General features: G+C 37.9%; 1 protein-coding gene across 7 annotated transcripts in view; it reads left to right on the top strand.

Annotated features, from left to right (window-relative positions):
• B3GALT1 (beta-1,3-galactosyltransferase 1) overlaps positions 1 to 25,806 on the top strand; it is a 391,634-nt gene that overhangs the window by 184,391 nt on the left and 181,437 nt on the right. The window lies entirely within an intron of this gene.

The following is a 25,806-nucleotide window of genomic DNA, read 5'->3' as shown; positions in this document are numbered from 1 at the left end:
GATGGTCTCACAAAACCCTCTTATAGTGCTGAGGCATGTTGGGAGGGGAGAGGCTGATTACCCACAAAAGGCTTCTCCTCCTCCTTCCTCTCCTTGAGTGGAGCCATTCCATGTGATGCCTAGAAACGGGTGCACCTTAGTGTCTTCATTTTTAGGCCTGTTCCTGAGATTATTTGGAGTGATTCAGCAAATTACATTGGATAAACCACGTCAGCTCAAGATTATTAAATATGGTTTTCTATGGCTGAGCAGATGGCATCTACCAAATCGCATATATTCTATATAAGAAACTAGAGCTGATGTGGTCTATCCAATGTAATTTTCTGAATCAGTGCCCCAAATAACCAAACCGAATCTAAATTTGACCAAATACTTATTCATAATGCTTTTGTACTAATGTTGGAGAGTGATCCCTGGTCAAAGTGGTCCCTGGTCAAGTGGACCCTGGTCAAAAAAAAGGTTGGGAACCACTGCTGTAGATAGATAAGGATGAAAGAACCTCAGCGGTTGTCCACAACCCCCAACCATAGTTCAGGGGCCTCAGAGGGTCTGCTTCTGCCATCAGTACTCCTGTTGCAATAGGTTTTCATGTCTGTCAGTATTCGGTTTCCACAACATCCTCTCCTTATGGGCTGTTAGCTTTCAAAATAGAAAGCAAAATATCTTCTGAAATTAAGTCCCTTGTCAGGGAATTAAATAACGGTATACTGCAGTGAAGTAATCTGCCCTTTCATTATGATCATGTCCCCAAAATCTTCAGTTACTGCCTCTGGCTGTGTAGTAGAAGGTGTCATAGAATGTGTGCTGTTCTTGTATCCCTTAGCGTATTAGGCATGTATTTCCTGCCATCTCTTTAATTTAGCTTTTAGGGGTTGAAGTCTCTGGTTAGGAAGGATGAGTGCTGAGGAAGTCCTGGTCTGTTAAATCTATTGGTTTGTTAAATGTGTGCAGACTTAATCGAAATTGAAGTTGGGGAGAAAGAGAAAATGCTTATTCTCAATTGCATTTACTTTTTCATCCCATCCCCCTTCCAGTGTGTTCAAGGTTCGATTTTTAAAACAAATTAGGACAGAAAATGGCAAGGGTGAGTAAACTAGAGTGTAACTGAGCCAATCTACACAGTATATTTCATAACTTAGTAGAGGCATGAATCTTTCAGATCATGCACCAACATCCTAACTACTCCAACATCCTAACTACTAGATTTTCATGTGGTATCATGTTGGCGATATGCGTTTTCATATACCTACAGGTTGAGCATACATAGCCCGAAATGCTTGTCACCAGAGGTTTTGGGTTTCAGGTTTTGGAATACCTATATTTGCATATACATACATAATCAGATACCTTGGAGATGGGACCCAGATCTGAACACAAAATTCATTTATGCTTCATATATATCTTATATGCCTAGCCTGAAAATAAATACATATAATATTTTAACAAATTTTGTCCATGAAACAAAGTTTGGGTTCATTGAAGCATCAGAAAGCAAAGGTATCACTATCTCAGCCACTCTTATGGATGATTTGGGAATTCCAGGTTAGGGATGAACAACCTATATTAAAGGTAAGGGTGAGCAGAAGTGCTGCATAGTCCTAAGCATGGGTATACTCTCAGTCTGAATTGTACAGAATAAATTTTACATATCCATAAAATTCCTTTGTGTGAGAGAAGAGGATTTGTTTGTGTCTGACATCGGTTTGAAAAAGTTATATTTTTGGACAACTCACAGAATCCCTCTACTGCATGGTTTCTGCTTGTACTGGCTGGGAGGATTCTGCTGATTGCTATCTTATTATTATTATTATTACTACCCCACCACCATCTCCCCAGAGGGGACTCGGGATAGCTAACATGAGGCCAAGCCCAAAAATATAATACAGCAAAATAAAATACAAATCTAAAAAAAATAACATTTCTAAACTTGGCAGAGATGGTACAACTAAAGAAGCAAAGATCATAGGAAGGGAAGAAGGATAAAAACATCTCTTCCCCTGTGCTCTTTTGGTTCCAGAGATAATGCCATTCATCTATTTATTTACTATCTGGCACCTGCAATATGCATGTAGATAGCTGTGTTAGGAGAGACAGTATTCCACAAATCATGTGGAGTTGCAGTGGATCCCATTTGCCATATGGTGTGGTATTAGTTATTATTTCCTCTGGGAAAGCACTAAAGATGAAAAGAATAATGAACATTTCAAGGTGAGTATAATGATAATCAGAAGTTTGCATAGCCTTTGATAATACTAATGAGATGTGTAACTGAGATACAAGGATGCAGTTGGAGCTAAATATGGCAGAGTGCTTGGTGTACGACTTTCAAGACAGAGTGCTGAACAGACAATGTAATCCTATTAGAAACATCTGAACAGGAAGAAATCTCCAACTATTTCATTTAAAAGCCCCTCAGACAAATCAAAAGTAATCAAAGCCGAGAAATCCCAAGCTTTTTGACAATTGCAGCGCAACTGTGCATCAGATTTTTCTAGGGTAATCTCCAAAAAACGTTGATCCAATAATCTCCCAAAGAGATTCTCCATATGCATAACTGTAGCAAATACGTCCACAGACTGGGTGGAATTAACATTAGCAAAAATTCATTTACTGAAAGGGATTAAAGAAGAAGATTCTTAAATTATTTTGAAATTGGGACAAGTGAGAAGGATTTAGCTGGGAAGAAGAAAAACATTTTCTTTTCCTTTCCTTTCCCTCCTCTTCCTTTTCTTTCTTTCTGATTAGCAATGATTCAGGTTAATCTATTGTGAAAAACCGTTACTCTAATTAAAATACACACATGGCCTTTAAATGAAACAGATGCATGAATAGTGGTGTTCACTGAAAGATTCTAATGTTAATGTGCCTCAGTTCTATGCTTTGTCCACATCCACTAGTGAGGTGCGTTAGATTATTTCACAGTTATCTCCTTACAAAATGTGCTACCACTTACAGTTTCATTGCATTTTACTGTCATTTCACATTCTGCTTTTACTACCTTCTCCTGCTAAATCAGGGCATCCTTCAAAACCTGAGTTTCCAGCATGCCCCTATGTAGTGATGAGGTAAAGAGTCTTTACTAAAGACCTTCTATGACTGCAGAGATTCCCAGGTTAGAACTTAGGAAACTGCCTTACAGTGATTCAAGCCACCTGTCTATCTATCTCAGTATTGTCTTCAACTGGCAGCAGCTCTCTCGGGAACAATACATTTCTTCTATCTAGTGTGGCCATCCTCTTTCTCAGATGTTCCTGAGGACCCACCAAGTTCCAACTCTTGGCTCAGTGGCAAATTGGAAGGCCAGTGGAGCAGACATGTGGTCCTCTTGCTGAAGACTACCTACCTGCTACAACTATAGCTCATCCCACTTTCTGTTTGGTTATGTCCAGTAAAAACTAAAGATATGCTCTATTTACCATGGTACAATCACCAGGCAATAGGATAATTGCCATGCTTCAGCCCAAGGACCTCATCATATTGATGACCAAAGTCCCTGTGCCAATTCGCCAGCCTCTGTTGTGAATCAACAGGGCAATCCCCACACTCTGCTGTGCAGCTTCCCCTTATGCTAGGGCCCATTGTTCCTAACGGAACACAAGAAGGCTCCCATGTTGCTGCTGCAGCATTGTAAGATGTTTGTGCCTCGGTTGAGCCTGGAGCTCTGGCAGAAGGGAGTCTATGCTATTTGATGGGTGGCATGGGGCTCTGTGGCTCTACTGGGGCCAAAGCATCCTAGGAAGCTGAAAATTCATCATGTGATGAAATCATAAGAGAAAAGCCACATATACAATGCATGTGCTTCACTACTAAGCTGTGCTCTTTCTATAGCTGTTAAGTGTAGTCCCTGTCCTTATAGATCTCTGTGGTACTTTCACATAAAATCAAAGACAGAACCTGACTTCTGAAAACTAGTTTTGCCCAGAATGTGCCAGTTATTTTTCATATCTATTTCAGATGTGATATGTGTCATTAATAAAATGTGAGAAATGGACCAGGTTTTCCCAATATGAAAAATGTCCTGGACCTCCATAGCAGCCAATCATATAACCATTAGGAGCAATACTAGTAGGCAACCCCCATCCCCTTGCTCAATTGTCACCTTGTTGTAGTAAGGGCGCTTATTTGACCACCAGTATTGAAGTGATGATCTTCCGTCATCAACATCACTGAACTAGCCACATTCTCCAAATGCCCTATCACCATCTCCCAAAGCAGTCACTTTACTCTCAGCCCAGGAATGGAAAATGAAATGTCAGTGGACAGCAAAAGAGATTAAAAAGATGGGATTAAAGCTAACCTCAAAAAGGTGGAATGATATTTGAGAAGCAGGATGCCCTAGCACTCGAGTGTTATAACTGGAGGTCAGGTGTTACCAACAGTGCTGTGTATTTTGAAGAGGCACAGATAGAAGGCAAAAGGGAGAAATGTGCTAGGAGGAAGTCGTGTCAATGACCTCCTTTCATCTGAAAATATATGACCTCATTATGAAAGCTCCAACAAAAGATTGCTACCTTGTCACAGTGCTGAAGCTTGAGCGCCTCAATGACACCACGAGTTAAACTGTGAAGGGACACCCAAGATGGAAATGTCATGGCAGAGAGGTCAGACCAAATGTGATCCCTGGGGAAGGTAATGGCAACCCACCCCAGTATTCTTGCCACGGAAACTAAATGGAACAGTATAGGAACCACACCATAGGAACCTGGAATGTAAGATCTATGAGCCAGGGCAAACTGGCCTTGAAGTGACTGGCTTGACCTTGAAGGAGCTGGGGGTAGCGACAGCCGACAGGGAACTCTAGCATGAGCTGGTCCATGAGATCACAAGGAGTTGGAAGCGACTGAATGAATAAACAACAACAAACATTGTGAAAAACCATGGGGATCCAGAATAGGTCTCTGCAGTCATTTAAGACCCATCACCAAGACATTACCTTTGAAAGAGAATCATACTCAACCACAAGTAATCCCCTGTGATGAGTCATACAAAATATTTGGAGAGCATCAGATTGAAGAACATTGTTTTAAGACTGGTTTTGAAATCCTCCAACTATTAACTATAATTTATTTAATAGAAAATAATAGTTATCATTTCTGAAAGAGAAGGCAAAATGAAACATTCATGTTGTATAATGACAAAACATTCATATTTGATTTTTTTTGTTCTGGTTCTGCTGTTATTCCTTCAGTGTTGTCAGTTGATTGCACTATTTAAATTTGTTCATTTTCAAGATTTTTTACATGGATGGAAGCACAAGAGGAAAGCCCCTAGCAAATTAATAAGTCTCTCTTATATGCTTCTCCTCCTGCACTTTTCCTTTCTGCATATATGCTTGCACCATGAGTTTTGTAGTTTTAAGATTTGCAAAAATAATCTCAGAGATTGATCGGTCCTCATTCAATCAATTGGAGTTAGAATTTAAGATATCTGGAAATAAACATCAAAACAATTTAAAATCACATATTCTGTGGCTTCTGTAGAGTTTCATTCTCAGTCAGTGAACTATTGTCACTTCTTTGTGCCAACATTCTCCTGCGGAGTTAGAAACTGGTGGGCGACTGCAAAAAAAGAGCTACCTCTCCTTACCCAGCTGAGTTCCTTTGGGTTTGTGTTCAGAGAATTGGATCTTTAAATACAGCATCACATTCCAGTGGTAACTCACTGCAGTTTCAGACACTAAAAGATTGAAGTACATGGTCTGAGAACTTAATTCATTTTTCAATACGGTACTTTGGTTTTGGTCCATGAAAAGGGATGTGCATACACAAGCTGTGCTCTGTGATTAAGACCTGTGATAAGGAGCCAATTTGTTCCTCCATTCTCATGGCAATTGAGTTGGCATAGTACCATCATGTGTATCTCTTCATTGGATTTTATCTCACTTGCATCCCAGGATGTTCTTTAAATAGAAAGGCTACATTCTCCAGGTGTCACGCAATACCTGTGGATATGCCTTCTGAGTTTATTTCTTCTAGATTAGAAGAATAGCTATGCTAGTCTACAACTACAAAAAGCACAAAATGTTATGTGGCATCTTAAAGACTCATTGTGGCATAAGCTTGGATATATCAGAGACTACTTTGTCAGCACATGAATTGATCACCTAAGCGAGTTAATGTGTATGCCCTGAGTACAGAAAAAGAACTTAGATTGGTATCAGTGTTCTCTTTCATCTAATAATATTAAAAATTGACAACAGATGCCTAATGTAGAAATACCTTGAATGCAATTCATACTCAGTCTATAATATATGATTATATAAAAGATTCTTCTTTAATAGCCATAAATCAGAAATCTAAACTTTGCAGTTCTAATCCCTGTAGAAAAGCAATGTATTTCCTTCCTATTATAATTGAATATCTATTTGGCACAAAATATTCACATGGATGATTTACATAAAAAACACCATTTGCTGCACAGGAAACAGATTTCTCTGTTAATACTCATGGTTATTAATATATTCTTTTGTGTCACATTTTCCGTTGTGTGAGGTACCAGGAAATGCGCAAAGGCAGAATGTGATGCAGCCAAAGTTAGCACTTGAAAGTCTCATTGATTCCAATGGGGTATACAAGGCACTTGTATAACTCTCCAGTTGAAAGCCTTGGAATTGGAAAGCATGCAGGAGTGCAGTCCAAATGAAGTCTGCTCAGCTTCAGCTCATGAGGCAATCTGTATGAAAATTTCCATTTCCATCAGTTATGTCAGTCATATTCATGACTGTTGGATGGTACTTTCATCCGGTGGTCTGTGCCATAATTGCTGTGAACTACACTGGGTATTACTAGGCCACAAGGGGGAGCCACAGGAGCATTTCCCTTTTCATGAATTGCTAATTATTTCAGGGCTATATGCAAACTACATCAGCGTTTCAGTACATACTGAGAAGCTCTTCAGAAATACAGAAGTAATTATGGCCACAGTTAGAGGCAGCCTTGAAGACAGAGGTTTTCAAGACTTTCCTGAACCTACAAGATAGAGGTAACGCAATAACAAAAGGGTTTTACCCAGAGAATTATCCCTGATAATGTAAGATTCAGTTGTTAAAAACGTAAAAAATCCAGAAGCGTGGTCAATAACAGAGAATATTTATAAGCAGGAAATTTGCATTGAGTAGGAATCAAGCAATCCTCCAATGGTTATTGAAATACATATACCAGAAATCCTAGCTAGCATAGTTAATGCAAAGGCACACATGTTAAATGCAAGACCCACAGGCGAAACCAAGGGCAATTTCATTACATTCATACAGTCTTACAATTACAACTGGCCCTTTGAAAGCAACCATGTGGTTGATGTGGACCTTTGTGAAAATGAGTGTAACACCTCTGTAAAGAGGAATACTTGGGTTCCTTCCACATAGCTAAATAAAATCCCACATTATCTGCTTTGAACTGGTTTATATGGCAGTGTGAACACAGATAACCCAGGTCAAAGCAGATATTGTGGGATTTTCTGCTTTGATATTCTGGGTTATATGACTGTGTGGAAGGGCCCTTGGTCGCAAGTCCAACAACAAGGGCTAGGAGGACAAATGCCTTATAGAACACACCTTCTTATATGCTTATGTGGGCATGAATACCCCTATATGCATCCCCCACCACTTTGTTTCAGGGCTCTTCCACACAGCCATATAACCCAGAATATCAAAGCAGATAATCCACAATATCAGCTTTGAACTGGGATATCTCAGTCCACACTGCCATATAATCCACTTCAATGTGGATTTTATACAGCCGTGTGGAAGGTGTCTCAAAAGGGCATTGGGTCCTCCTTCCCTATACCAAAATGCTGAGCAGTGGATATCAGTAGTTTACTTATGGTGTCCTTAGACTTACAAATGTTTTGTCTTACATTTGCCATGATCCTCAACCTACATAGTCAATGGCTTTGAACAATTGGTGGTTCTAGTCTGATAAATCTGGGAGTACTCAAGCTATGGAAAATGTATCTCCATACTGTAGAATATAAATGGTCTGACATTTATCCTATTACACGGCTATCATAAAAATGCATGCTCATCCAGTTTCCTTTCATTACATTAATAATCACTTGGAAAGGAACACATTTATTTTCAGTAAGAAACCATACCAACAACTAGCACTTTAGAAATCTTCCCACTAAAATTAATTTGCCTTCTACTTGATAAAGAGACACAACTGAAATTTTGTTCTTTTGTAATTTTGATTCATCTGAAGTATTTGCATTTGTTTCCCCATTATATTTAAACAAATGTGAGAAAAATTATGTTTGACAGATCAGACATTTCTATGAAGGATTCAGATTGTTAAACTTCCTTTGTCTGGGGTATGTTTTTTGTCATCGTGGAGACATTTGGGAAAAAGCAAAACTGTCTTGCTAAAGGATAGGAACAATGAAACTCAAATTTGGAAAAATAATGGGTACCACAATAATGTACCACAAAAAGAAACCAAAAGCATGTGTTAAAGTTGGTAAGAAGAATATCAACTGTTGTTTGAAAGAGGCTGAAAAGAACCCATGCCTCCGCACATTGTCTGTTTGCTGGCTCTTGTAATTGGTTCAATTTAGATTTAACAAGCCTAAATTGTATCGCCATTTTGAAGTGAAATAACCACAAGAACCTTTAACTCCCAGACAAAAGACGAGTCTGTTTCTATCTCGGCACCAAGACATAAACATGCACACAAACACAATACTTTAATGTAACTGAAGACACCCTGGAAGTCTGCTTAATTTAATTACTGGCCAGATCGTGACCATTACTGACTAATATTTGTTGTGTAATGTGTTTTTTTCACCTTAAAGGTCTTTCATTAAGTCTGAAATTACTGTAAGAGGCCACTGTAACAGAATTTGAATCAGAGCCAAAAGTTCACGCATATGTAGCTGTACGTTGGGGAGAAAATCACACTGCTGTAATTATTTATCTAATGTTGAAAGCACTTAAATAACCAAGCTCTAGGGATGATTATGACTTTTTGATAATGGAATTTTAAACAGTGTGGGATCCAAAGGCCTGATCCATTTATATATCCTATTAGGTATCAAAAGATTCCTTGACACTCAACTACTGTTAGTTTTTTGGAGGAAAGATAAGAAGAAGCTGTTAAAACTAGTTCTCTTCTTTGCCAATGATCCAATCTTAATGGGAGATATGAGCTTGGAGAAGCTTCAGGAAAGGCAGGAGCAGGTAATCTGACTGTCAAATAGAGCATTATGTCAGTAGGGAGATCCAAAAGAACATTGGGAGGTAGGCACAGAGCTAACCTGGTGACCTGATCAGAGGCAGGAACTGGTTTTGAAACTAAGAAAAATGTATGTACGCCTACAGCTTTTTCCATCCTTGGGAGGTTTTTCAGATAAGAGAGTTCTGGAAAAATACTAAAAATGATTCACTAAATTCTGAGCCCGAAAATAATATTGGATTCACTGATATTGTTGTTAAGTATTCTGAATAATTCTTGGCAGAAAGTGCTGCAGAAATTGGGTTGGCCAGCTGCAGAAAGCAAAAGAACATTCCATATATCATCATTTGCTCGGGTAACTCCTAGATAATGTTGAAATGAGAAAAAAAGAAATAAAAGATGTTGAGCTTAAGTGAAGAGAAACAAAAGGAAGGTAAATGAAGAAGGTGTGAGAGGACTCCCTTAATATTTTCGAGTCACCTCCCAAAGCTACGCTCTAAGAGTAGCTGCCAGGAACAGTTTCCAGGGGTAACTTATAGGAAAGAGTTGGTTTAAATACATCACCTCCTTCCTGGACAATTTTTCCAGACAAATCTCCTTCCTGCCTTCTATTCATGTGAACTGACAACCATATTTGCACTCAGTGGGATTTCTACACAGTGTATGTTGTCTCTCAGATTAATTTTCAGTCTGTTTGATGTGCCTTCTCATTGGGAATCTGAAGTACCAGATTATGAATATTTTCATGCATTTTGATTTAGCACTTGCTGGGAAAAAGCAACAGTATACAGGTGCTATTTGATCTTTCTGTTTAAAAAATATATGAAAAGGAAATCTAACATAAGCCTCAATGTTATTAAAAACTTTCATACAAGCTATACTTATATTCTACCTTTCCCCTGCAAAATGGATCTAAGACTAGTTACAAAGAGATGACTCCAAACGTGATGTACAACAATACATATAACAATTGCTGAAATATTAGAAATTATTTGCACAGTGGAGCTCTAAGGGCTGAATTTAGGTAAGGCATTATCAAAGGAAAGGGAAATAACCCTGTGTGCTCAAACTATATTCCACAGCAGTTTTTTGTGAGTTACTGCATAAACACCTTGTCTTGAAACACATTGAGCATTTCTCTTCTTTGGGTGCATCCACATTGTAGAATTAATGCTGTTTGAAACCAGTTCAACTGCCATGACTCAGTGCTGTGGGATCATGGGAAGTGTAGTTTTACCAGTTTTTTTAGCCTTCTCTATCAAAGTGCTGGTGCCTCACCAAACTACAAATCCCAGAATTCCATATCACTGGGCTGTAGCAGTTAAAAGTAGTGCCAAACTGCAGTAATTCTACAGTGTAAATGCACCCTTAGTCTACCAAAGCTTATGCGACCAAATTCATTCTTGGAAGCCCCATATGGTCAGTGTAGGCTCATATAATGCAGTTCCATGCAGTTAAACTGAGTGACATGAGTCTGTACTGACCATATAATGCAGTGTAGTCAGTAGGCTTGGGCAATCCATGCTTCTAAATTGTTCTAAAGTACTTACAAAACTAGAGGATGCTGGTGCTTTGCTTCTATAGTGTTGCTAAAGTTCTGGTGGTGAAAATTTCAGAACTCTAACAAAACTTGCAAAATTTCATTATAAATGGTAGTTCCTAATTGGTTCTGTTTTTTAAAAACTTGCCAATAATGAAGTAATAATGAAATTTTGAAAGTTTTGTTAGAGTTCTTAAATTTTCACCACCAGAACTTTAGCAACACTATAGAAGCAAAGCACCAGCGCCCCCTAGTTTTGTAAGTACGTTAGAACCATTTAGAACCATGGGTTGCCCATGCATGGTAATCAGTGTATTATTTGGTCAATGTATAATGGCAGTATAGATAGGGCTTGAGTTCATCTCTAAGGTTCTACAAGATCCATGTGCATAGCGTAAAAATCATCATTCAGATATGTAACTGTTGATTCTTGCACAGAATGAGGCAAGCTATGATTTACTCTGTTGTCTTCTGTCATTGTGTCATCCATCTTGGCAACTGTTGGTACGTTTTCACAACATCTGGCTAATGTAGACTCCTAAAAGAAGTCTGTGTAACTTCCAAAGTGACATGAAAAGTTCCCTTTGGCCCAGAAAGAAGGCAGAAGCCCCATTTATGTTGCTATACAATGCAGTTTGAAGCTGCATTATATGGTCAATGTAGAGTGGACTTATATAATGCAGTTCAAGACAGTGAAGCTGTATTATATGAGTCTACACTGACCACATAATGCAGTTTCTGACTGCATTAAATGGCAGTGTAGATGGGGCCAAAGAGTCAGAACTGAATAACCAAACAAACAAAATCACAGGAAGTGCAACTGTTAATCAAGCATATTTCCCATCCAATCAGAAAGTATTTTATATCCCTTCCTACTCAGGGCAACAAATGGAAAGTATCAGTGGGTCTGGCTCTGGATCTTCAAATACTTCACTGCTTAAAAAGATCTTTAAAGCTGTAACCAAGGCCCCTTCCACACAGCAGAAAAAAAATCACAGATCATTTGCTTTGAACTGGAATATACGGCAGTGTGGGCTGAGATAACCCAGTTCATAGCAGATATTGTGGGATTTTCTGCCTTGATATTCTGGGTTATATGACTGTGTGGAAGGGTCCTAAGTTAACTACATGAGGCAGCTGCAAGAGAAACAAGGATGGTGAGTTCAGTCCCTAGTCTTTTCCTGCATGAATATTGTAATGGACCTTGTGGCTGTTGTGAGCATCTAGAATCTTAGCATTATGATTGCAATCTTAATACACAGAAATAATTTGGGCAGCTAATATAGATTAATTTTTAATGAATTATCTGCCAAAAAAAAAATGCCTGCCATTAATTACCCCATGCTGATAGCAGCTGCTTCAGAACAAGCCCATATTAAAGGATGTCTAAACCAGGTGAAAATTCATAGCAGGTAATTTTTAAAGCACCAAATGTCTTGTTATTTATGCAAAAATAAAATGTTTTAAATGACACAATTCTCCCAATAAAAGGCCATCTGATTTGCATGAATCACCACCACCACAAGAAGTATAAATTTCTTTTTTAGTGTTTAGAACTTTATTGAATTTTGTTTGACACCACAGATGACAGTAAAAGTGATTAATTGCTGTTCATAATTGGAGTTTCATTCCAGTGGTTATTGCTTGTCAGTATCAATTAATAGCTCCACGAAAACCTCATTCATTTCACGATATTAAAGAATGATGGCTTGTGGGAATTATGCTAAAATAGCAATTTCAATTAGGTTTTGAATTTTATAGTGTACTGAATAATAGTTTACAGTTTTATAATAGTTGGTAGTGATGGGTTATTGTTGTAACGTAATCACACTAATCACATATATACGTTGCTCTGCAGCAGTGGCACTATTGTAGGCATCCCTTTTTAAAGATTGTATCTAATTGTTGTTTTCAAACTAAATCTTCTGAGGACCTTAAAAAAACAGATATGACTGCCTCAATTGCATGGCTTAGTTTTGTTAATTAGGAAGACAGCACTCTTGTGAAGTAATGAGACAGAACTTGTCTAAAAGTTGTCTAAAAGTCCATTGAGAAATGTTGTTCTCTTCAACAACTTGTAGGGCTTTCAAGTGCAATCTTTTAACTTTTCAAAAATGTAAGGCAATCTCTTCTCCCCAAAATGATACCAGAATAATTTCATTGCCTTCCGTGAGGTTACATTGGATTGGTCTAAGGTCTGTAGAGCCATACACGAAATATTGTTTTCGTGGTTCTGTGATTCTTCCATAGCCATATAACCCAGAATATCAAGGCAGACAATCCACAATATCTGCTTTCAACTAAGTTATCTGAGGCCACACTGCAATATAATCCAGTTGGGGCCTCAGAGTGCATCTGTACTGCAGGATTAATACAAGTTTGACTTGACTTTAACTGTCATAGGTCTAGTACTATGGAATCCTGGAATTTGTAATTTGGTGAAGCAATGACATTTGGCAGTGAAATCTAAAGACTTTATGAACTGGAACCCTCAATTCCATAACATTGAGCCATTATAGTTAAAATGGTATCAAACTTTAATTATAATGGTTAAAGTTGGAAATCACTGTCCTAGATCAAAATCCCCTGGCCAAAAGTCAGATAACTCAAGACCAGATAAAATAGGTATGAATCCAAGCCACTCCCCACTTCTCCCAGATGAGTTAGATATTAGAAAAAGCCTTGCCTTGGTATACCTTTGGGGCGCATTGTAACTGTGTCCCTGGAATGGAGGAGGTCATCTACCACGACTTCTCTCTCATCCTGCCTCTTTTCTGTTCCTTTTATTGACTCTTCAACAAGCAGCTTTGAGGCTGCAAAACATTTCTCTCAGCAAGACAGAACAGAGTTTTCTAAAATTCACCACCAGAAGATTTTGAAAGCAGTAGGTATTCTTTGCTGACAGAACCTAACCCCCCACAATCAATGTGTCTAAGTGTGAAATGCAGTATTTTAATTATATACAAATACTTCTACACCTTGCAGGTAGGATGCATTCTTTTCACATATCTGTCCATAGAAGAAAGTGTTTTTACCGAGCTGAAGCCTACTATATGTGCATATTTTTAAAAAGACGACATTCATTTAGTTCTTTGAAACCAATGTCTTTTTTAATGTCATTTTATTAGCCAGTCAGACCAATTAATAGACTAATTGAGTAAACTCATAATCGACTGTCTTTAATTAGGTGATAGCTCACTTTAGCACTAAGTAATTTTTGCTGTTGCCAAGGAAGTAATTTCATAAAATACATTCTGCCATCATCACAGGTGCTCAAAAGTTACCTCTCCGCACTGTTTCTTGTCACTGTTCTGTCAGGAACTCCTTCGGGGAAAACATGATTTAAAGAGAGTCAAAGCGTCAGCACTATTTTCACGCTAAATGATGCAGAGATGAGAAAGCTTCAGTGCATCTTTGAGTGGCAGTTATTCCTTAAGATACTGTAGAGCATTTTTAAAAGTCTGTAGCAATTCAATTATTTTTCTTTTAAAATGCACTCTGAAATGGCCATTTGGAATTCTGTAAGAATAATGAAGATTTCTGGTTTTTGAATGAGCTTAAACAGACTACTTTCCAATAACATATGAGCAAACTTCAGCTTAAAAGAACCAGTGTGGTGTAGCAGTTTGAACATTGTAGTATGGCTCTGTAGACCAGGTTCTGGTTCCATGTTCAGTCATGGAATCTGTTGGAGTATGCAAGGAATCAGTGTGTGTGTGTGTGTGTGTGTGTGTGTCAACTGTAAAATAAGATGCATGAAGCTAATCAGTCGGGAAATACCTAGGGAGCAGGCTGAGCCAAGGACTTTTGGATACTGTTACATTTTTGGTCAGGCTTGAGGTATGCAGGTGAAGAGAGAAGCACACGAAAAGACAGATTTTGGAATGTACTCTTGCTTCATGAGCTGCTGAAGGACTTCTCCCAACATGGACAAAGAAAGACCATTTTTAGTTTCTCATAAAAGAACATTTAGTGGGTTGATACAACTGATTATATTGTACATATGTTATTCTGAATTAAGAAGAGTAAAGTACTTGTTCTTTATTGTTCACCTGCATGGCATATTTTCTTTCTCTGGCAAGGTAGTGTGTGAACTACATGTGGTTTGTTTTACATTTACACCACAGAATCCTCCTAGGTGACCTTGGGCAAGTCATATTCTCTCAGGCTCAGAAGACAAATGCACATATACACCTGAACAGATCTTTAAAGAAAACCCCATGAATCTTGCAAGGAACCCTCTATCAATTTGCTTAAAGTACTTGAAAGCAGGTAACAGCAACTGCAACAACAACTTTCAATTTGGACATGGAAATTCCCTTGTTGTCTTACCTAGACCAAGACTTCTTTAACTGCTTTAACTTTTTCTTCTTGCAATACATTCCTGCCTAGGGAATCTTTACAAAATCCCAGGTATATAAAATAGGTATAAAATCAAATATTTACTTATAATAAATTGAAATTTGCAAGGTTTGCTAAACAAGCTGATTTGTCTTTTAGTGGGGTACAGCTGAAGCATTTTCTGCAGAGTCCACTGTAAACACTTCACATTGTTGCTAAATGATGTGTGAAATTCTCCAAATCAGACACTAGGTGGCATTCAAAAACCATTTTTTCATGACCCCCAACATTGAGCTAAGGGGACCCGATTTGGGGTTGGGATATACAGCTTAAGAAGTAGTGCACTAGATCTGTTCTGTAAGGTCCTTCTACCCTCCAAATCACAAACTGGGAGGCTACAGTGGTGAATAACAATGCATTTTACTTGCACATCTGCATTTTAGTACACACCTGAGTCCAATTCATGGAGACAAAAGCACAGTATAAATCTAATTGATAAGATAAATATATTTCTTCCAGTTTAGGGTTGTAACGTTGCCCCCTTAAGAGTGTTGAAACCATATTTTAACACATATACACATCTCAGAAGTTTGGGGATTTACTGCAAGACTACTTCAAGGAAAATATTTCAATAGACAGACATATATGAAAAATTGAATTTATTCTCCTTGCTAATGAGTGGAAATGAAGAGATATTTGGTAGAGGAGGGCATAGAGAAGTTGATGTCTTTATTCCACTATATCTAGCAGTTCTCTGTACATTTCTACCAGGTATATCCTGAGTTTTTAGAACTAGTCCCTTGAAACTCCTGCCCACAGAAATGTGACAGCCGCTTCCTGAATGCTAAGAAAAGGTAATTTTCTTATCATTAGGGATTTCAGCACTTTTCTCTTGAGAGAAGGAAACAGCTGTCTCTACTTCTTTTCTGTCATCACCTGCTAATGCTTTGGAGGAACAAGGGGATCAGCTAAGATCCAAGAAAGTAGATATTCCTCAGCTGCCTACCTGTCCAGAATATCTTTGAAAATTCCTTTTTTCTCTTTAAGTTATTTATTTATTTTAACACAATCCAATTCAGAAAGTAATATACATTCAAAGAAGAAAAAGAAAATAAAAGAGAAAGACAAATCTAATGTAACAACTAAAACACTGACGAAAACACAATAGGATTCTGGTTCCATCCCCATCCAAATGGTAAAGAAATAGGAAAACAAACAAAAGTATATTATTCTACCACTACAGATCCAACTAAATAATCCTACTAATTACTAATAAATATATCCACATATTATTACATTGTTAGATTCCATATTGCTCAAAAGTCCATAAACAGTTCCAATTTTGATAGAAAATCTTCAACAGGCTTATCTTTTAAAACCAACATTAATTTGGTAAGCTGGGCCAACATGGTGACCTAAAAAATCAATACTTCCACCATGTCCAAGTGTGAGCAAAAATCTTCTTGCTGCTGTTTTCATGTTTCAAAGAAGTGATCCATATGTACTATACATTTATTTATCCCTATTACCAGGAGCTCCCGGTGGTGCAGTGGGTTAAACCGCTGAGCTGCTCAGCTTGTTGACCGAAAGGTTGCATGTTTGAATCTGGGGAGCGGCATGAGCTTTCGCTGTCAACCCCAGCTTCTAACAACCTAGCAGTTCGAAAACATGCAAATGTGAGTAGGTCAATAGGTACCATTACAGCTGGAAGGTAATGGTGCTCCATGTAGTCATGTCTGCCACATGACCTTGGAGGTGCCTATGCAAAACGCCGGCTCTTCGGCTTAGAAATGGAGATGAGCACCAACCCCCAGAGTCGGACACGACTAGACTTAATGTCAGGGGAAAACCTTTACCTTTTCCTTTTATCCGTATTACCAAATAGAAAAAAAATCTGGTAATATTACAGTATCTGTAATCTATATGCAGATGACACCCAACTCTACTACTCCTTTCCACAGTGCCATATTTAAGACAAATGTAGCCCTGTGCTATAGTTAAGTTATGAGGCCCCTTCTGTGGGCCCCTAAGGAAGTTGGCCTAATAGGCCTATACCGCCTACTTTGTAGCACACTCCCATAGACTATGAATTCTATCATTATGCCTGGAATTGCTCTGAAACAGAATGCGGTCAAATCTAGAATTGTACCTCATAAGGAAAATTCAAGGTCATCATATGAAAAAAAATCTTTTTTTGATATCCTCAGCATTTATCTGAAACCACCTGAGATGTTTTCAGCACCTTTTGTGGGAGGGGTGTTAAATACATTCCGCAAATTATCTTATACAATTTTCTTTTAAATTACTACAAAATACATTCCCCTATACATTCATATGTTCATTTTATTTATTTTTATTGTGCCTTTCCCCAATATAGGAGCTCGGTTTAGACGTTATGCATAAAATCATGACATCACCATATCATGTACTCTTTTACAGTTTTATCATTTGTCTCAAGTTTCAAAAATCATTTCTCTCTCTCTCTCTCTCTCTCTGTATAGAATCATAGAGGTGGAAGAGACCATAAGGGCTTTCCAGTCTAACCTGTATTTTAGATTGCCTTGATGCTGGAAGGAGAGGCAGGTAGCATTGTGTGAAGATTATAACGACATTATATATATATATATATATATATATATGTCGTTATAATCTTTATAACGTGTAAAGATTATAACGACATTTTATATATATTATATATATATATAATGTCGTTATAATCTTTACACAATGCTACCTGCCTCTCCTTCCAGCATCAAGGCAATCTAAAATACAGGTTAGACTGGAAAGCCCTTATGGTCTCTTCCACCTCTATTATTCTAGGAATCCATCTCTGATTCTGGAAAAGATTGACTAAGGTCTGCAACACTGAATATGTTTCTTCACCATATCCTTGAATTCCAGATTGACAGTACTTTGAGATGTGGAATATGTCCTTAGAATCCTTACTGCAAAAAAATAGAGGACCTGAAAAATGAATGAGAAACTATTACTACGAAGAGCAAATCAGTATGTTACTTAGAGTGTTGCCATTTCCCCACAATTATGGGCTGCTAATTGCACGAAAAAGATTTGTAGATGATACCGCTGTCAATTCTGACAGATTCAGACTGCTGAGAGTACTAAATTAGCCTTGTACATGTTTCCTAGATATGTTTTCCCCCAGAGACTTCTAACTATTGAATTCTTATTTAGACACGAGGGTTAAACTGAAAGGCTGAAACCCCAGTGTGTCTTCAATCTTCTGAAGTTCCCCTACAGAATCTGGTGGTGTGTTTGTCTAGTGTGGAAAGTCTGCATTTATTTCCAGCTTGTTTTTGTATTAGGTTGCACTTTTGACTGTACATTTAGACATCTCATGTTGCCATTCTCAATGCAAGAACTGTACCATAGCATCCTCTTGGGGAGACTGAGGGTGGCTCTACACTGTAGAATTAATGCCATTTGACACCACTTTCGTTGTCATCGTTCAATTCTAGAATTTGTAATTTGGTGAGGGAGCAGCACTCATTGGCAGAGAAGGCTAAAGACCTTGTAAAACTACAGTTTCCATGATTCCATAACATTGAGTCACAGCAATTAAAGTGCTGTCAAACTACATTAATTCTATGGGATAAATGCACCCTTAGACTAAGCAACAGCAGTGTAGGATCTCAGCCTCAATGTACATTAATGTATATTTTTTCTTATAAAATACTCTTAAGACTGTTTTTAAAAGGTATTAAGTTTTATTTTTAAATGGTATTAACTGAGGCCCCTTCCACACAATTGTATAAAATCCCACATTACCTGCTTTGAATTTGGTTATGTGGCAGTGTGGACTCAGATAACTCAGTTCAAAGCAAATAGTGTGGATTATCTGCCTAGATATTCTGGGTTATATGGTTGTGTGGAAGGGCCCTATTCCAGATAAAGGAACAGTAAGGGATGCCATTAATGTCCATTATGAACTGGAACCCAGTTTTAAACAAAGGAGTGACTGGAGAGAGAAACCCTACGATTTTTTCATTCTGAATGCAGACAATTGTTTTTGAACACAGTGAAAGCAAAGTATCGAAGGCAAACACTTTGAATAGCAGTGCAAATATATTTTGTATAAAATAGACTGACAGTATGAACTCCAATGTAACAGTTTGCCATCACTGTTTTTCTATGTGAATTGCCTGATTTAGTAACTAGTATCCTGATTATTTAGTAACTAGTAACTAATTTAGTAACTGGTATTCCAAGTTTCCAGTTACTTGTCTATTACATGACTGTGATTTTACTTTATAATTCAAAGAAGGGTGTACCTGTTTCTGGCACAATGATCAGTTTGCACATACAAAGACAGAAATATCAAAGCTTTCTCCTTGCTGAGTGGGTTTATGAGAGGTTTTGTGAATTTTTGATGTTTTTATTGATTGTACACATTTCAGTACTTTTTGCTTTAAAAAATCACAGTGGGGTTTTGCACAAAAAAAGAGACAATTTGTGCAGAATCTGCTGAAATAATTTTATGTTGTACAAAGTATTAAGTTTTTGTACAGACATTTGTGTATCTGTATGTGCATGTAAAAGAAAACTTTTTTTGTAATTTCTTTGCAAAATAAATAAATCTTGAAATGGAAAAAATCACGGCACTTGATGTTTCAAAACTGGATGCCTTGATAAATTAAAATGCAAAATTCTCCTCAAGGACAATAATATTTTCAAATACTCTCTATATCATATTCTAAATGTGTTTGTAGATCACTTATTTAAACAAAAAGTCAAGTATTTAAAGCACAAGGAAATGTACAACAAACATCTGAAATCCTAGAGTTAAGATGGGAAGAATAATGCATTAGCCTTTCTGGATGAATATTAGTATTCCCCACCAAGCTACAATTAAGGCTTCAAAGAAGGTCCCTAACTTGTCTTGTTTCCTGATGTAGCTGCACTGTTTTCTCATGTTGTGGTAATTGCATTTAGATGTCTTCTTTTTTCTTTCCACCTGTTTGACATCTGGAGTTCTGCATTCAAATACTGTGAAAATACAAACAGGTTTACTTCAGCAACATCTTATGGGAGGTCCCCTAACTTTAGGCAGTTCATCATTGTGCCAATTAAGCAGTAGGTTGACCATCTGGATGGAGACTTCGTGGCATCCCAACAAGAACCATAGTTGAGATTATTTATTACTGAGTAGGTTTCAAGATAGAAAATGTGGGTTTTCCTCTAGCTCACATCTATCCAAAACTGTTCCAAGTTTTCAGACTGTTTCAAAATAATACAGCAGAGGTGCTTTGTGGGTTTCTGCCAGCTTCCTGATGATTCCTTGCTAGGGACATCAGAATTTGTCTGTCTTCTAAGGATGAAGACCCAAACATTTTTTAGAAGTTTCTTTGATTCTCCCTGACAGAAAAGGCTCCTTCATCCACCCCCCTTCTTTTCCCATGACAGCCTTCATTCTACATGATCCAAGCACTGGATATTTTTCTAAGGAGCCTGCAAAAACAGACAGGCTACAATGAGTATATTGGCTTGCTATCCATCTGCACAAAGATAATTACAGTGCTGTTGGAAAGGGCTGATAGCTCACCAACGAATCTCTGCTCTTGAGGAGTAGTAATTGTTGTCACACTCATCTAAGGATACTTGGAGAAATAGGAAAACTCAGATATAATAAGTAGAAGAAATGTCAGAAAATAACAGTACTATAGTGTAAATGACTGCTGGTCCAAATTGGGGAGGGAAAAAGTACACACATTATTTTTCCTTTTACATCTTTTCACTATGTTTTAAGGTGGGTTGAATTTTGCTTGCAAGAGAGAAAAATCTATCCCTGCTCCTGTTTTCATTCAGGCAACAACCTGGCAAAGATTTCTCTTCAGGTAGAAAAATACAGGGTGAAATACAATGCTATTCTAAGGTCAACCAAATACAGTTCAGATATCGTACCCAGTCATCTCTGTTCCAGTCATGCTGTTTCATTTCCATTCCGCTTAAGGAGAACACAAAGCACTGTAACCTCGTATGTTTGGAAGCAGAATAAGCATGTAATTCCGCAAAACCTCAGGCCCCTTTTACACTGCCATATAATCCAGATTATCAAAGCAAATAATCCACATTATCTGAATTAATTATATGAGTCTACACTGACTTATAATCCACTTCAGTGCAGATAATCTGGATTCTATATGGCAGTGTAGAAGGGGTCTCAGTCCGGTGAGATACAAAGGTTAAAAATAAGGGATGTAGCACTAATGGAGGAAGTTGTGATATACTGCTTCCCATGTCTGCAACTTTGTTTGCCTGTGGGTGAAATGAAGTGAACGGTCAGAGACAGTCTTTACTGATCTTCCCCACCACCACTGTCTGGAATCAGAAGGTCAGTTTAGTTAATAATGCCATGCTGAAGTATTCAGCCCAGAGATTTTTTTGTACCTGGGTCAGAAAGAGGTCAGAGAAGGATTAAGTTGAGAAAAATAACTTACGTTAAACCTCCTCTAGCCCAAGAAAACAGCTTCAATGCTGGCACAAAGTTCAGCAAAGAACAATAGTTGATTCCCCTCTAGGCTGAGAAATGCTTGGATATAGGGCCGACTTAGCCGTCTTTGCCTGTTAAAGTTGTGTCTCAATCTTGTGAAAGTATTGACTAAGCCAGCACTCTCACAAGTTTACTACATTATAAATGTGTTTAAATATATAACATGGACCTTCTTTTATTCATTTCCCATTATTTATTTTTTAGAGTATGTAAAAACAGAATCAGCCTTACAAGTGTGAATTTTTCTAATTTGTTACTAGTAAAATGAAGTGAATTTGTGTGGATATTTTTCCATATTTCCTACAAGCATGATTATAGTGTATTTGTCTCCTTGCATATAATATAGTTGTCTCAATGACCAAAATATTCCTAATAATTTATTCCTGATAATTAAATATGATAACATACGATCTGCTAGATTATAGTAGCCAGAGGGAATGGATCATGGATAGACCAATACAGTATGACAGAACTGCCTGCAGGAAAATGACTATATCTAGTTATATAAAGCCAAATAGCTCAACTAAACAATCCCTACCATTTACCATATTTAAAAAAATATTCCAAAGGGTTTGACTTGAGGGGAAAAAATATGTCTGAAGCAAATCCTTAGAGATATTACCTTTTTCGGATCTAAAGGTTATTATTACCAAGAACTAAATAAATATCTAGATGATGTTAGACATGGGTATTTCCATTAAAGTTCTATCACCTGTTGCGTGCTTGCGCCATTAATGTTCAACATTTACACAAATGATCAGCCATTGCTAGGAAGGACAGAAAGTTTTATATATGCTGATGATAATGCCATCACCGCTCAATCAGGGAGCTTTGTAATGGTTGAACAGAAGCTCTCTGAAGCTTTAGGTGCTCTTACTGCCTATTTCAGGGAAAATCAGCTCGTTCTTAATCCATCTAAAATGCAGACATGTGCTTTTCATCTTAAGAACAGACAAGCATCTTGAGCCCTGAGGATTACCTGGAAAGGCACTCCACTGGAGCATTGCAGCACACCAAAATATCTGGGAGTTACTCCTGACCATGCTCTGATTTACAAAAAGCACTGCTTGACTATCAAACAAAAAGTGGGTGCTAGAAATAATATCATATGAAAGCTGACTGGCGCAACCTGGGGATCACAACCAGACACAGTGAAGACAACTGCCCTTGTGCTTTGTTACTCTGCTGCTGAATATGCATGCCCAGTGTGGAATACATCTCACCACATTAGAACAGTGGATGTGGCTTTTAATGAGACATGCCACATTATCACAGGATGTCTGTGCCCAACACCACTGGAGAAATTATACTGTTTAGCTGGTATTGCATCACCTGACATCTATTGGGAAGTAGCAGCTTGTAATTGAAGAACCAAGGCATTGACTTCTCTAGCCCATCCTCTATTCGGACATCAGTCAGCAAGCCAATGCCTTAAATCAAGAAATAGCTTCCTAAGATCTACAGAGATACTCGCAGGAACACCTCAGCAAGTAAGAGTCTCAAAGTGGCAGGTTAAAATCAAAACCTCAATCAGTGGCTGATACTGGATGAGAAACTCCCTCCTGGGCACACAGAAGACTGGGCGACTTGGAAGGCGCTGAACAGCCTGCGCTCTGGCATCACGAGATGCAGAGCCAACCTTAAGAAATGGGGCTATGAAGTGGAGTCCATGTCATGCAAATGTGGAGAAGAGCAAACCACATTGCAGTCTGAGCCCTGCCACATGCACAATGGACCTTCTTACAGCCACACCAGAGGCACTCGAAGTGGCCAGCTTATGGCCAAGGGAAATTTAGTACAATGCCAAGGCTTTAACTTTGTTTGTGGTTTCTGAATGCATTTTAACTGTATTCTAAATTCAGTTCTGACACAATAAACAAATAATGTATTTCTGCTACTACTAGCATAAAATGTCTGTACTACAAATATATAGTCATTTATGTAAATAATGTAACTATTGGGGTATAATAGTTGTGCCACAATAGATATAGATACAGATATAGATATAGATGCTGATACCTAGGTAATGATTGTATTAGCAGAAGTAATATATATTTTATGAAAGGAATATGAGGCAGAAAGGCTACCATATCATCCATTTTTCAAATGAGTTTTGGTTGTAATTCCAAAATCATCATTCGGTTTTCAAAAGCCTGAATGTCACCCATTTAAAATCAATTAGCCAATCAGGGGTATCTTTTGAAAAGTTGTAGCTCCGCCCATCCCAAAAGGAAATGAAACAGAAACAATGATCTATTTGGTCTTGATAGTGAAAGGGCTCTTCTTTGACTTCTACAGATGGGTGTAAATTCATTTTGATATATCCAGGGCCAGTTTTGTGCCCAGAAAGACATACCTATTAAGATACTGCTGAGTTTGCTACTAAGTAACACTTTAACAGAATCTTAACATAAGTATTTATGTATGAATTATAAAATAGGCAGACATTTGCAAAATCCTAGTAAATGCAAGTGGGAGTTTGATTCCAGGTGAATGCACCATAGGCTACAGTCATTGTACTTACTGGCAGTAATCACAATGGAATACACTGGGACATAATTCTGGGTAAGCAGAGATAGGGCTGCCTTGCTTCCTAGCTATCTGTACTCCTAAAACACTTTTGAAGACCCAAGGGAGTAAGGGAGATAAATTATATGTGTGACTTGGCCCTGCAAGGTTAAGGGTGAATGATGTTTGCCACGAGGCACATGATGCATCAAAGCTATCTTGTGAAAGCAAGGGGAAAGCACAGTTGTGTAAAGCAATGAGAATGAAGGATGGAGTGGAATTAATCGATCAGTGCAGCCACAACAAAATCCTAGCTCAAGTAAAAATGTTATCAAGCCCTTCTTCTCCCCCTACCAAATTCCAGAAGCAGCTCTGTGAAATGTTCTAAAATCTTACCTAATGAATTTTTCATGGAGAGCACTCAACCTCTTTGGTGAGGGCTGGCAAGAAAAACCCCGAGAGAAAGATGAATGGGTGCATTTAATTGCAAGCAGTACTCCAAGTAATACATTATGTCATTTGGTTTGGAACCGTTTGGAATAGGATTCCGTGCCCCCACCCCTTTCAGTCTCATGTTTTTAAACATGAAAGTAGATATGCAAAAAAAATGCTTTAAAAAAGAATTCATAAAAGTAGCTTTGTATTGGAATCTTTTCTCAAACTCATTCTACAGTGACAGTCTTCACACTGTGATAATATAGAACAGACATATAGGCATTTTATATCCTAACAGTCATATGCTTGACAAATAAATGCCTAATTCTGTTGCATGCTTCCTCCTGTTTTGATGTTCTACTTGCAAATCAAATTTCTCTGCAGATTCTCCATGTCTATGCTTTAATTCTCCCCGCCCCTTGCAACTGCTCGGCCTTTTTCTAATATATTTCAATTCTCCTGCCGATTAATAGTGGGGGAAAGGCATGTTGAGTTGAGTTCAATTATTCTCCCATCCCAATTATACTATGACATTAAATCTTCTGGCATTTAATAAGAAAGGGCATTTCACCCATGACTACTTTGAGAGTTGACAGTTAATGAAACATTGTCCCTTCAAAGAATGTTTCTCTTCTTCTTTTAAAAAAAAGCAACTTTGAAAAACTAAGTTTACTGTTCCATGTTCTAAACAAAACTAGAGAGAAACTGGAAATATCCATAGCAGGATTGTCATATGTATAAAATATAATGTCGGTAATGAAGCTAATCCGGTGAGTCAAATAGGAGACTTAGTAGAACAACCTTATCACTTACAATATAGAATCATAGAGCTGGAAGAGACCTCATGTCTCTTCCAGTCCAACCCCCTGCCAAGAAGCAGGAAAATCTCATTCAAAGCATCCCTGGCAGATGGTCATCCACCCTCTGTTTAATAGCCTCCAAAGAAGGAGCCTCCACCACACTCTGGGGCAGAGAGTTCCACTGCTGAACAACTCTCTTCCTGAACATTAGGAAGAATCTTTACAAAGAGTTCCACAATAAGTCCCCAAGTAGGAGAAGTAAAAAAGTTAATCAAGTAAGAAACAGTTTTAAAAATAGGTTAACACTGTGTAACATTTACTCTTAAAAAGGCATTTTTAAGTATTTATTTTAGATATGATTATATTGAAAAAGAAATGTTTGCTCTAAGTTGCTCTAAACATGTACTACATAATTACTAAGCTTGGTTGATTTAAAAAATGGTTCAAAACTCATTTTGAGTGTAGGGAGCGCTGGTGTTTCAGTTCTAAAAGAAAGTTGGAACTTTC

The sequence above is a fragment of the Anolis sagrei genome, chromosome 1 (genome assembly GCF_037176765.1).
Source record: "Anolis sagrei isolate rAnoSag1 chromosome 1, rAnoSag1.mat, whole genome shotgun sequence".
Taxonomy (NCBI): domain Eukaryota; kingdom Metazoa; phylum Chordata; class Lepidosauria; order Squamata; family Dactyloidae; genus Anolis; species Anolis sagrei.
This window is presented reverse-complemented; position numbering and strand designations above follow the sequence as displayed.